An 11,571-nucleotide genomic window follows, 5' to 3' on the forward strand; every position below is an offset into this window, starting at 1 on the left:
GTGAAGGATGCGAAGGAAGCTGAGTTTATGATTCGACTCAAGGAACTTTGTCTCGTGTTGGAGTACCAACAGAAGTTCGAGGAGCTTCATTTCTTTGCTCCGCATTCTTTGAAGGAAGACCTCGCCAAAGCAAAGAAGTTCTTCAAAGGACTGCGCCCTCGCCATTAAAGCTTACCTCACAAGTCCAGCCTATAGTGAGCTATGCTCAAGTGGTGCAGAACTCGAAGAAGTTGGAAGAAACAGAGAAGGAAAGTGCTCGTGTGCAAAAGCCTTGGCAGTCAAGGAATTCTGGTTTGGTGGATCGCAATGACCGTCGTTATGTGAGACCTACACCCTACCCCACTCCTACCTTTCGGGCTAAGAGTGTAGGTCGAACACGGGTTTTCAGCAGCCCGGCCAGTTTAAACAAAGATGGCGGAAACCGACCACCAGCAAATGCAAATGCAAGTGCAAGTGCAAGTGCAAGTGCAAGGCCTTTTGTTCGAAGCCCTCGTTGCAGCCACCCCCGTTGGATCCAAAGCAATCCCGTTTGCTTCTACCGCAAGCAAGCTGGTCATTTTCGCTCGTGCTCGTCCGGGCGGCCCGCCCAGCAGCCCGCCCTGCTGGTGAAGAGTGCTCCCCGCTCCTCCCTCCGGTAGAGTTTTCAGTATTTCCAGATCTGAGCAGGATCCAAGCCATGATGTGATTACGGTGTACATTGTTAGTCGCTTCTATTTCGCATTTGTCTTATTTGATACGGGTGCATCTCATTCGTTCATGTCATCTCGCATTCATCAAGAAGACTAACCTAATCCCCGAGAAGTTGTCTAGTTGTTTATTGATTAGTACACCTATTGGTCCTGTTGTGAAACTAGATAAGGGGTTATCTAAATGTCCCGTGTTGATTGGTGAGAAGAACTTGGAAGCCAATTTTGTGATTCTTGACATGAAGGACTTCGATGTTATTTTGGGAATCGATTGGTTGACAGCCCACAAAGCCGTGTTCCTTTGTTCCTCAAAGAAGATTCAGTTCCATATTTGTGGAAGTCCGGTCTTTGAATTTCAAGGTGAAAAGAGAAGGGTTTGTAAGAAGGTGTTGTCTGACCGATGCAAGTCTATGCCCTAGTGGATGATGCTTCATCCGAAGGCAAGGGTATAGTGGAGAAAAGAGTCGATGAAGTCGAGTTGTCTGCGACTTTGTTGATGTCTTCCCCGATGATCTATCGAGGAGTGCCTCCGGACAGAGATGTCGAATTCTCTATTGATCTCGTCCCCGGTGCCGCACCGGTATCTAAAGCTCCGTATAGGATGGCTCCTACCGAGTTGAAAGAGTTGCAAAATCAGTTGAATGAGCTCATTGATAGAGGTTTCAGACAGCCTAGTGTGTCACCTTGGGGAGCTCCGGTCTTGTTCGTCAAGAAGAAAGACGGTAGTATGCGCTTGTGCATCGACTACCGTGAGTTGAATAAGTTGACTATCAAGAATAGATATCCGCTGCCCGTAATCGATGATCTCTTCGATCAGTTGAAGGGTGCAGTTGTGTTCTCAAAGATTGACTTAAGGTCCGGATATCACCAATTGAAAGTGAAGTCTAGTGATATCTTCAAGACAGCTTTCCGAACGCGGTATGGTCACTACGAGTTTAGAGTCATGCCCTTCGGATTGACCAATGCTCCCTGCGGTGTTCATGGACCTCATGAACCGAGTATTTCATGATGTGCTTGATAAGTTTGTGATTGTTTTCATTGATGACATCTTGATCTATTCGAAGAGCGAAGAAGAGCATGCGAGTCATCTAAGTTTCACTTTGCAAAGGTTGCGGGAAAAGAAGTTGTTTGCTAAGTTTAGCAAGTGTGATTTCTGGCTTAAGAGAGTGGTTTTCCTTGGTCATGTAGTTTCAGCCGAAGGTATTCGTGTCGATCCCGAAAAGGTCCAAGCCGTGGCTGATTGGGAGAGACCGAAGTCAGTAACGGAAATAAGAAGTTTTCTTGGATTGGCGGGTTACTACCGAAGGTTTATTGAGAACTTTTCTCGGTTGGCTGCTCCTATGACTAAGTTGACCAGGAAAGAAGAGAAGTTTGTTTGGTCCGACGCCCGTGAGAAGAATTTCCAAGAGTTGAAAGATAGATTGACAAGTGCCCCGGTTTTGACTATACCCGATAGTTCCGGTGGTATGACAGCTTTATACCGATGCGCCAAAGATTGGTTTGGGTTGTGTACCGATGCAACATGGCAAGGTCGTAGCCTATGCTTCTCGGCAATTGAAGGATTATGAGCGGAATTACCCCACTCACGATCTAGAACTTGCCGCCGTTGTCTTTGCTTTGAAGATTTGGAGGCATTATCTTTACGGTGAGAAGATTGCCATTTTCACGGATCATAAGAGTTTGAAATATTTCTTTACCCAAAAGGAGTTGAACATGAGACAAAGGAGATGGTTGGAACTAGTCTCCGATTATGATTGTGATATTCAAGATCATCCCGGGGAAAGCAAATGTTGTTGCCGATGCTCTTAGTAGGAAGAACCGAAGAAGACTTTGGATTTGAATGCTTTGAGTTTACCATTGTGGTCTTCTATTGAGAGTTTTGATTTGGAAATCGTCCCCGAGAATTCTGATTTTATTCTTTCGCCATGACGGCAAGATCTCGGTCTTAGAGATAAGATTGTTGCTCTCGCAGAGTTTCGATCAAGAGTTTTTGACCAAAGTTGAGAAGATTTCTTCGAATCCCGAGTCGGACCCCGACTTTGGTATATCCATGGATGGTGCTTTGTTGTTTAGAGGAAGAGCAGTCGGTATGTGCACGCAAACGATGAAGTTAAGAAAGAAATATTGAAGGAAGCACACGCCCCCCGGGGGGCACCAAGGGGGGAGGACAGGGGGGGGGGGGGGGGGGGGGGGGGTGGGGGGGGGGGGGGGGGGGGCGGGGGGGGGGGGGGCGACAACCTCCATCCTGGATTACTTCAACCCCTTCCTATTCCTAGTTGGAAGTGGGAGGATATCTCCATGGACTTTGTGACTAGCTCGCAGCCTCGGACAAGTAAAGGCAATGACACCGTGTGGGTGATTGTTGATAGGTTGACCAAATCAGCCCATTTCATTCCTATGAAGATCACTCATACCTCGGATATAGCTGGCTTTATGTGGATAATGTGGTGGGTCGTCCGCATGGTGTGCCATTGAGTATTGTTTCGGATCGTGATCCTAGGTTCACCTCAAGGTTTTGGAATAGTTTGCGGAAGGCCTTGGGAACCCAATTGAACTTGGATGTACAGCTCATCATCCACAGAGGAAAAGGAAAAGGGGAAGGGGGGAATTCAGACATTGGAAGACATGCTCGGATCTTGTGTGGTGGATATGGGTGGTAATTGGGATGAACACCTAGCTTTGGTTGAGTTTGCCTATAAACAGCTTATCAAGCAACAATAGGCATGGCTCCATTCAAGGCTTTGTATGGTAGTACTTGTAGGACACCTTTGTACTGGACCGAGACAGTGAAAGAAAAGTCTTAGGTCCCGAGATGATTGAAGCTACAAGTGCTATGGTAGATATGATAAGAGAAAGGATTAAGTCGCCCCCCGAGACAGTAAATCTTATGCCGATAAGAGAAGGACCGATTTGGAATTTCAAGTTGGAGAGAAAGTCTTTCTCAAGGTCTCACCAATGAAGGGTGTGATGAGATTCAATGTTAAGGGAAAGCTTAGCCCTCGTTACATTGGACCTTTCGAGATTTTGGAAAAGGTTGGACCCGTTGCGTATCGATTAGCATTACCTCCGCCTCTTGCTGGTGTGCACAATGTGTTTCATATTTCGATGCTCCGAAAATACATAGAGAATCCGGAACACATTTTGCGGCAAGCACTCGAAGGACTTAGTGCTGATTTGACCTATGATGAAGAACCGGCCGAAATCCCGGATAGGAAGGACAAGCACTGCGGAATCGCGCCATTCCTTTGGTGAAGATTCGGTGGAAGAACCATACCCCGAAGAAGCTTCTTGGGAGAAGGAAGAAGACATGAAGGAGAAGTTTCCTTACCTCTTTGGAAGCACAGTACGCTTTCAATTTCGGGGACGAAATTTCTTTAAGGGGGGGAGAATGTGAAACCCAGCCCTAACCTTGACCCGGAAACCTTGTTATTTGTAGGTCCGATGACCCGAAGTAAAGTAAGAAGTCAGCGGGCTTTGGGCCATCCCAAAGAGGGGATGGGGGGGGGGGGGGAGACCGGAAGGGGGGTGGTGGGGGGGTTTTTTTGTAGGAGAGAGATCCCGATGAAGATCTAATTAGTTGATGGACTTGGAGTGCTCTCTATCTTGGTTTGAAGGCATTTCTACCTATTAGGTAAGTCACTTGACTTGTGTGCAAAACCCCTTTAGGATTGGATTTGATCCGGACCTTCAATTCCCCGTTTTGGCCTTGTTGCCAAGATTGGTCGACCGATTGGTCGATCGGGGCCGCCGACCAATCCACTCGACCAATGAGTGTCGTTTCTTTGGCAATTAGGTTGATTCTTGCTCTATTTAAGTCCAACCTCGAGTCCACTTCGTATTTGCTGCCTCCAAACCCTCCGGAACGAACCAAAGACCTCTCGCAAGTCATCTCTCTTGCATCCTTGGTGTTTTCTTGACGGATCTTCGTCGGAACTCTTCTTTTTGCATCAAAAGGTATGTCTACTCTCTCTTCTTCTCCTCCATCTTTGTTTTTCTTTCCTTTTTGAGTTGAGACAAGAGAAGAGATGCTGCATCCTCTCGTTGCAAACATCTCTCGAACATGTTCTCATGATCATCCTAAGGATTTAAGGCTAGAACAATGATCTTAACCATGATCATTGCAAGCTTTTGAAGGATTCATGATCAAACCATGATTTAATCTCTCGTTAATCTTCTAATCTGAATTCTCGATCTCTTTGGATCTTCTTTCATTGATCATGTTAGTGGTTAATGGTTGTGTTTTCTTTCCATGATCCATAATCCATAGAATTCTAGTTGTTCTCTTCTACCTTACTATGTGTTCTTCATGATGCATGATAGTTACATATATGGTAGGTTTTATTTCCTTATTTAGATTTATGCTTCTAAGCCTTATTCCATGAAGACCTATGCATGTTTTCATGTTTTCATTACCGAAAGCAATGATCCATCCTCCTATAGTTCTTGTCTTTGTTTTCTATTTCAAATTCATCAAGATCCATGTTTGAGTTAATTATGGTAACTTTTTGTTTCCTAATTTGGATCTTGATACCTTGATTTGATTAGTGTTTTGAAGTCCCCTATATGTTAGAATACTACTGATGTAGTCTACCCCTTGATTAGTACCCTTTTGAACCACCAAATTCGGATTTCATATCTTAAAACTCTGATTTTATAGGCTATCGTCTCGCATTGGTCGATCGATTGGTCGACCGGACCACTCGACCAATCCACTCGACCAATGAGTACAAAGCAACTCCAGCATTTGGTCTGCTTCGGATGTTTTGATATATTTTCTGTTAGGGATCTTTCCTAATATGTTGTATATACTTGTTTAGGACCTTCTTCTCAAGTTTGCCAAGATCTTACTTGATTTCTTAGGATCCCTTTGCGAGTTATAAAAGGTAAGGATGGTTATTTCCTTAATTACATAGATAGCATGAATCTAGTTTCTATATTTGAATATCATTAATATGTTTCCTAAATTAGATTCTTACAATGATATACTACTGTTGCATAACTTTGATTACAGTAGCATTACTTATTCATATTGAATTGATTCATGTATGATTTACTTACCAATGTTATACAAGTGATTGTAATACTGATTTCTTTCCATATATGTAGTTACCATATATGTGATGATATGAATTGATGCATGTGTATGCTTACGTATGGTTTGGAAAGGAGAGGTGTCCTTTCGACACTTCTGTCCTTGGACTACTACGGGAATATTATGGGATGTTTCCGGAGATGCCCTCTCGGACACCTTCCTAAACTGTTGGATGACATATCTAGGATTTGTCTAGTAGTGTTTGGCTAGGATGTCCGGTTATGTCAGACCCTAATCGGAGGGGTATTGAGACCGAACGACCCGTGGTAGCAATGGGGATCCATGGGCGCTCAAGACCGGTAACCAACCCGTGAGAGGACAGGAATCACATTGTGGGGGCCATTTATTGGTAGGGTTGCATATGGTTAGACTTGGGCTCACGGGCGCTTAAGACCGGTAACCAACCCGTGAGAGGACGTGAGAGCTTCCCGTTTACCATATGTGGATAACCAATAGGGTTGATGAGTCCGTAGTCCGAGTTGGTCGGTGCCATAGGATACGCCGACTCTAGTGTGAAGGATACCGGAAAGGATCGTCAGTGGACGAGGAATGGAAGTATCCGGATCTCGACTTGATGTAACTAAATAGAAGACTTGCATTTGGCTAGGTTTTACCCCGACATGCGCCAAGATTTATACCAAATGGTTGTGAGAGAGTGTGTTGACTTAAACCCCCGCCAAGGTTTGTCCCGAGGGATGAAGGACCCATTACCAATCGGCTGCTCAAGACCGGTGAAATGATCCGTGAGAGAATCCAAGATATCTTAAATGGTTGAGGATGTGAGTGGACTTTCCTAAAGAAGTACGGTGCTATGACTTAAAGCATGTCCGCCAATAGAGACCAAAGCATCCATAGAGTTAGATTCATTCATTCATTGTTTGTCTCATATCATATTGCATTTATGTTTGTTCCTGGAATCCCGCCATTTATGTTATTATGGATTTTAATCGCCTTACCGAGTTTCTTTGAAACTCATTCCTTTATTGTACAATGTTGTTAGACTATCCCGTGTGCACCGAGTACTATGACGGTCCCTATGAAGAAGCGCAAGGCGAAGAGACATATCTCCAGGAAGGTGATTGCGGTTACCACAACTACTCTGAAGATCCCGCGAGTGGTTATGCTCCGTATGATGCTTAGTCCGACCATTGAGTGGAAGCGTCCTTGTGCTATTTATGAGATCTATACCTACAAGGATGTCGTCTATAAAGTGGAGAATAATTTAGTTACCCAATGTACTTGCTACTGGGATTAGATTTTGTCTAGTTTATTCTTTAGAGCTACTTTTCCGCTGGATGTAAAGTGGGATTTTTGCTTCACTTTACTTATCTGTTTGATACTCTGATTATATCTATTATTCTGATTCGTTTATGATTCATTCTTTCATTATTGGATCTATGATTTATCTTCCGCACTCTTGTTATGATTGTTCATGATTATGTTATTGTTTATGTGGGAGGTTGATCACTCGATACCTGATCTTCGGGCTGTGGATCACACTCTCGGGTATGCCAGATAGGGTACCAGCTGGGAGGGCGTGACACCAGCTCCAATAGCGTATATTTAAGTTGTTGCAGTTAAAAAGCTCGTAGTTGGACTTTGGGATGGGTCGATCGTTCCGCCTTTCGGTGTGTACCGGTCGTCTCGTCCCTTCTGTCGGCGATGCGCTCCTGGCCTTAATTGGCCGGGTCGTGCCTCCGGCGCTGTTACTTTGAAGAAATTAGAGTGCTCAAAGCAAGCCTACGCTCTGTATACATTAGCATGGGATAACATTATAGGATTTCGGTCCTATTGCGTTGGCCTTCGGGATCGGAGTAATGATTAACAGGGACAGTCGGGGGCATTCGTATTTCATAGTCAGAGGTGAAATTCTTGGATTTATGAAAGACGAACCACTGCGAAAGCATTTGCCAAGGATGTTTTCATTAATCAAGAACGAAAGTTGGGGGCTCGAAGACGATCAGATACCGTCCTAGTCTCAACCATAAACGATGCCGACCAGGGATCGGCGGATGTTGCTTTTAGGACTCCGCCGGCACCTTATGAGAAATCAAAGTTTTTGGGTTCCGGGGGAGTATGGTCGCAAGGCTGAAACTTAAAGGAATTGACCGAAGGGCACCACCAGAGTGGAGCTCGCGGCTTAATTTGACTCAACACGGGGAAACTTACCAGGTCAAGACATAGTAAGGATTGACAGACCGAGAGCTCTTTCTTGATTCTATGGGTGGTGGTGCATGGCCGTTCTTAGTTGGTGGAGCGATTTGTCCGGTTAATTCCGTTAACGAACGAGACCTCAGCTCGCTAACTAGCTACGCGGAGGTATCCTCCACGGCCAGCTTCTTAGAGGGACTATGGCCGTTTAGGCCACGGAAGTTTGAGGCAGATAGATCAGTGTGGCCCCGGGTTGCCCTTTTTTTCCGGCCCCCCGCCCCCCCCCCCCCTATTTTTTTCCCTCTTTCCCCCCCCCCCCCCCCCGCCGCTTTTTTTTTTTTTTTTTTTTTTTTGGGGTATTGTTGGTCTTAAACGAGGAATTCCTAGTAAGCGCGAGTCATCAGCTCGCGTTGACTACGTCCCCGCCCTTTGTACACACCGCCCGTCGCTCCTACCGATTGAATGGTCCGGTGAAGTGTTCGGATCGCGGCGACGGTGGCGGTTCGCCGCCGGGCGACGTCGCGAGAAGTCCACCGAACCTTATCATTTAGAGGAAGGAGAAGTCGTAACAAGGTTTCCGTAGGTGAACCCGCGCGGAAGGATCATTGTCGATACCGCCCAGCAGCATGCACCCGCGAACACGTCAAGACACGCCCGGGAGAAGGTGGGTGGGGTGGGTTCTCCCCCCTCGCCCCCGGCCCCGGTGGGCCCGGCGCCATCCGTGGCTCCCGGCCCGAACACAAACACCGGCGCGGACGACAGCGCCAAGGAATATCACAACGGAACGGGCGTGCGCCGCCGCGCCCTCGGCGCGGCGTGCCTCGTCCAACATCCGAATCTCACGAACGACTCTCGGCAACGGATATCTCGGCTCTCGCATCGATGAAGAACGTAGCAAAATGCGATACTTGGTGTGAATTGCGGAATCCCGTGAACCATCGAGTCTTTGAACGCAAGTTGCGCCCTAGGCCATCGGCCGAGGGCACGCCGCTCGGGCGCCACGCATCGCGCCGCCGCCCACCCCCCGCCCTCCAAGGCGGGAAGTGCGCGGAGCGGAGTCCGGCCCCCCGTGTCCCTCTAGGGGCGCGGCCGGCCCAAAGGCAAAGGCCCCCTGTGTGGCGATCGTCACGACGAGTGGTGGTAGAAGCCACTGTGCCATTAGTCTGGACGTCGTGCACGCTTCGCCCACCCCGGGAACCGACGACCCTTACGAGGCGCCTCGGCGCTACGACCGCGACCCCAGGTCAGGCGGGGCTACCCGCTGAGTTTAAGCATATCTGTGCCCGCCCCCCCGGGGGGGGGGTTTGGGGGGGTGGGGGGGGGGGGGGCGGCGCGGGGGGGGGGGGGGGGGGGGGGCCCACCCACAAAAAAAAAAAAAAAATAATAAACAAAAATAGTGAGGGGGGGGGGGGGGGGTGGAAGAATTATTAATGAAAGAAAGAAAGAGAATAGGATAAGAGAAAAATATATATATGTGATGAGGGGATGGATAAGTAAAGTGAAGCAAAAATCCCACTTTACATCCAGCGGAAAAGTAGCTCGAAAGAATAAACTAGACAAAATCTAATCCCAGTAGCAAGTACATTGGGTAACTAAATTATTCTCCACTTTATAGACGACATCCTTGTAGGTATAGATCTCATAAATGGCACAAGGACGCTTCCACTCAATGGTCGGACTAAGCATCGTACGGAGCATAACCACCCGTGGGATCTTCGTGAGTAATTGTGGTAACCGCAATCACCTTCCCCGGAGATATGTCTCTTCGCCTTGCGCTTCCTCATAGGGACCGTCATAGTACTCAAGACTCGCAGGATAGTCTAACAACATTGTACAATAAAGGAATGAGTTTCAAAGAAACTCAAGAAGGCGCTTAAAATCCATAATAACATAAATGGCGAGGATTCCGGAACAATCATAAATGCAAAATGATATGAGACAAACAATGAATGAATGAATCTAACTCTATGTATGCTGGTCTCTATTTGCGGACATGCTTTAAGTCATAGCACCGTACTTCTTTAGGAAAGTCCACTCACATCCTCAACCATTTAAGATATCTTGGATTCTCTCACGGATCATTTCACCGGTCTTGAGCAGCCGATTGGTAATGGGTCCTTCATCCCTCGAGACAAACCTTGGCGAGGGGTTAAGTCAACACACTCTCTCACAACCATTTGGTATAAGTACGGCGCATGTCGTGGTAAAACCTAGCCAAATGCAAGTCTTCTACTTGGTTACATCAAGTCGGATCCAGATACTTCCATTCCTCGTCCCCGACGATCCTTTCCGGTATCCTTCACACTAGAGTCAGCGTATCCTATGGCACCGACCAACTCGGACTACGGACTCATCAACCCTATTGGTTATCCACATATGGTAAACGGGAAGCTCTCACGTCCTCTCACGGGTTGGTTACCGGTCTTAAGCGCCCGTGAGCCCAAGTCTAACCATATGCAACCCTACCAATAAATGGCCCCCACAATGTGATTCCCTGTCCTCTCACGGGTTGGTTACCGGTCTTGAGCGCCCATGAATCCCCATTGCTACCACGGGTCGTTCGGGTCTCAATACCCCTCCGATTAGGGTCGACATAACAGGACATCCTAGCCAAACACACAGACAACCCAGAATGTCAACCAACAGGGAGGGGGGGGGGGGGGGGGGGGGGCCCGGGAAAAAACAAAAAAAAAGCGGGGGGGGGGGGAGGGAGGGGGGGGGGGGGGGGGGCCCCCACCCCAACAAAAAACAAAAAAAAAAAAAAACGCCAATTCATATCATCACATATATGGTAACTTCATATATGGAAAGAAATCAGTAATTACAATCACTTGTATAACATTGGTAAGTAAATCATACATGAATCAATTCAATATGAACAAGTAATGCTACTGTAATCAAAGTTATGCAACAGTAGTATATCATTGTAAGAATCTAATTTAGGAAACATATTAATGATATTCAAATATAGAAACTAGATTCATGCTATCTATGTAATTAAGGAAATAACCATCCTTACCTTTTATAACTCGCAAAGAATCCTAAGAAATCAAGTAAGATCTTGGCAAACTTGAGAAGAAGGTCCTAAACAAGTATATACAACATATTAGGAAAGATCCCTAACGGAAAATATAGCAAAACATCCGAAACAGACCAAATCTGGAGTTGCTGTACTCATTGGTCGAGTGGATTGGTCGAGTGGTCCAGTCGACCAATCAGTCGACCAATGCAGACAGTAGCTTATAAAATCAGAGTTTTGAGATATGAAATCCGAATTTGGTGGTTCAAAAGGGTGCTAATCAAGGGGTAGACTACATCAGTAGTATTCTAACATATAGGGGACCTCAAAACACTAATCAAATCAAGGTATCAAGATCCAAATTAGGAAACAAAAAGTTACCATAATTAACTCAAACATGGATCTTGATGAATTTGAAATAGAAAACAAAGACAAGAACTATAGGAGGATGGATCATTGCTTTCGATAATGAAAACATGAAAACATGCATAGGTCTTCATGGAATAAGGCTTAGAAGCATAAATCTAAATAAGGAAATAAAACCTACCATATATGTAACTATCATGCATCATGAAGAACACATAGTAAGGTAGAAGAGAACAACTAGAATTCTATGGATTATG

The 11,571-nt window shown here is 46.2% G+C and overlaps 1 non-coding gene and 1 pseudogene across 1 annotated transcript; both read left to right on the top strand.

Moving 5' to 3' along the window:
- The first annotated feature begins 7,145 nt into the window (after positions 1–7,145).
- On the top strand, positions 7,146–8,537 carry LOC148998710 (18S ribosomal RNA; annotated as a pseudogene).
- Positions 8,538–8,776: 239 nt separating this feature from the next.
- LOC148998711 (5.8S ribosomal RNA) lies at positions 8,777–8,930 on the top strand. Its single transcript, XR_016171125.1, has one exon. It is a non-coding gene; the product is annotated as a 5.8S ribosomal RNA (ribosomal RNA).
- The last annotated feature ends 2,641 nt before the right edge of the window (positions 8,931–11,571 follow it).

Source organism: Hakea prostrata, unplaced genomic scaffold (assembly GCF_041222555.1).
Source record: "Hakea prostrata isolate BN-2017 unplaced genomic scaffold, UWA_Hpros_2 contig_174, whole genome shotgun sequence".
Classification (NCBI taxonomy): domain Eukaryota; kingdom Viridiplantae; phylum Streptophyta; class Magnoliopsida; order Proteales; family Proteaceae; genus Hakea; species Hakea prostrata.